Source organism: Montipora capricornis, chromosome 3 (assembly GCF_036669925.1).
Source record: "Montipora capricornis isolate CH-2021 chromosome 3, ASM3666992v2, whole genome shotgun sequence".
In the NCBI taxonomy this organism is placed as follows: Eukaryota; Metazoa; Cnidaria; class Anthozoa; order Scleractinia; family Acroporidae; genus Montipora; species Montipora capricornis.
In genome coordinates, this window is record NC_090885.1 from 67,229,938 (window position 1) to 67,232,437 (window position 2,500).

Here is a 2,500-nt window from a genome sequence, read left to right on the forward strand (position 1 = left end):
CGGCATAAATTGGCCAGACTTTGTATTTTACTCTGTCTAACGCCAGACGATTTTACTCGTCAGTGGGGAACCCCTGAGAGTCAATGGGTTAAGTTAACCCTTTGACGTCCAAAACGGCCTAAACTGGCCAGACTTAGAATTTTACTCTGTCTAACGCCAGACGATTTTACTCGTCAATGGGGAATCCCTGGGAGTCAATGGGTTAATTTGCTTTGTGACAGCCTCAATTTGGAATCCAAGCGGATTAAAAAACTAAAACCTTAGACTCTTTTCACGAACAATTCAAGATACATCATTTACTTACTTTCTCGATGTGTAAGGAAAGAATGGAGGGCAGTATATAGTTCGATCACACAAGAAACAAATAACTTATCACACTCCTCAAGCTAATATTACTAATTACCTTGCAATGTTCGTCGAGTCGTTACAAGCTCTTAAGCAGGAATAATGAATCTAGCCAAAAATGAATTAATGGTAATCAATATTGGTAAATTGTTTGCGTGAGTGTGTCAGTCACAGCCAGAAGCTTCTGAATGATCGTGGATCACTCCAGAAAATAAAAAAATAGATATAATATGAGACTGAACTCACTGCAGCTAGAAGTTCTTAGGTTCGATTCCTGCCAAGGGGAACTCCGATTTATTCAGAGTACCCCGAGTCACTACCGATCAAAAAAATCTCTTCATAGATCAAGTTGTATGTAATTGGAACTGGTTTGCATAGCATGAGTCCTTTATTCATAAGAAAAAGATATCAGTAAAAATGAATGACTTACCAGCGTTGGTCCAAACGGATGCTATTCAAAAGCCAAAGATTCGTCTCATAACTCTAAAAAGTGTAAATTGATGTGGTTATCCACTGCCAAGTCTCTCGGTAAAAAGTTATCTTGTGGGACATACATGTAAGTTTGTTAAGACAAATCACTGATGCCTATGCAAACACCGTGGATCGATAAAAAGCTCAAGATACATCACTTACTTACTTTATCTATGTGCAAGGAAAGAATAGAGGGTAGTATAGTTGGATCAAACGACAAAATGAGTAGAACTGGAGCGGAAAGCTGAAAAGTTCTCAAGAGAACTAACAGTTGGAGCTGGAAGGAGAAGAAGTCATTTCATGATACTCGAGCAAACTGCGCAACTGATCAGTGAGGCAGTTCAAGTTAAGGTGATTCCTTAGTATTGCATTGCGCATCCCTACTGCGCACGATTTTCGCGTCATTAGCGCGCGCACATGAGCACGTGCGCATACAAAACGTAAGAGATTTCGCTCAAACTAAACCCGATAGCGAAATAAATGCTCCTTTTCTCTCAAACGAGCACGATGACCCACGATTTTTTTTTTCAGGTATTTGCTAAGAACAGTCTAATAAAGAACATATTTGAAGAAGAAAAAAAGTTTGATAGTAGAACATGAATTTTTTTTGGAAAACAGTTCCGTACTGGGTGTATTTTACCCAAGGCGAGGACTTCAAGCTAATCACGGAACTGTCCCAAAAAGTGCACTATTCCCACAACCAGGGAATCAAAGTCGGCGTAAATGAAGCATTACTGCTCCTGTAAATAAAAGAAGCTTTATTTTCAAAATAAAATTTTGTGTCTTTGAAGTAACCAAGACTTAACTCTGTATGAAGGTGATTCGAATTTTTAACGCAAAAACAGTAAAAATATCCCATTTTAAGAGCCTGCTGACGCGTAAACAAGCACGGTGACCCCATTTTTTTATTGCATTTGTTTAATGTTCATATCATGAATGTTAATTATGCCAAGTTTCCAAAAAATTTTGAAAGTAGAACAATTTCAAGGGAATTACCTTAAACACAGATCGAGGCGTGATGACTGTTCCATTGCTCCGAAAAACTCTAGTAATGGTTTCGTTCGGCGAAGTTCAAAGGCGCATGGTCTTAATTAGCTTTAAGTAAGACTTTGAAGCGAGTTGACATTAACAGGGTTTGTTATGGCCAAAAGTGATTGAATGTATTCTTAATTGGCGTTTGCTTTGTGACAGCCTCAATTTGGAATCTAAGCAGATTAAAAAACTAAAACCTTCTCTGTTCAGGAACAATTCAAGATATATCATCTACTTACTTTCTCGATATGTAAGGAAAGAATGGAAGGCAGTATATAGTTCAATCACACAAGAAACAAAAAATTTATTGCACCCCTCAAGCTAATATTACTAATTACCTTGCAGTGTTCGCCGAGTTGTTACATGCTCTTAAGCAGGAATAATGAATCCCGCCGAAAATGAATTAATGGTAAGCAATATTGGTAAATTGTTTGCGTGACACTGGGTGTGTCTGTCACAACCAGAAGCTTCTGAATGATTGTGATCACTCCAGAAAATAAACAAATAGACGTAAAAGGAGTGCATGTGTGCCAACATAGTTCCTAACTTTAATCCAAAGGAAAGACCAAAGGAAAGAAACATGAGGCGAGCAGCTATAGGAAATATTCAGATTTCGTTTCAATACGCATACATTACTTGTTTGTGTTACAGG

The 2,500-nt window shown here is 38.0% G+C and overlaps 1 protein-coding gene across 5 annotated transcripts in view; it reads right to left on the reverse strand.

Annotated features, from left to right (window-relative positions):
- LOC138043821 (tetratricopeptide repeat protein 28-like) overlaps positions 1-2,500 on the reverse strand; it is a 37,123-nt gene that overhangs the window by 28,272 nt on the left and 6,351 nt on the right. For all 5 annotated transcript variants that reach the window (XM_068890294.1, XM_068890293.1, XM_068890295.1 and 2 more), the window contains 2 exons: positions 776-828; positions 404-453 (listed from right to left, as the gene is read on the reverse strand). The gene's annotated coding sequence lies outside the window, so the exon portion shown is untranslated. The remainder of the gene's footprint in view (positions 1-403; positions 454-775; positions 829-2,500) is intronic.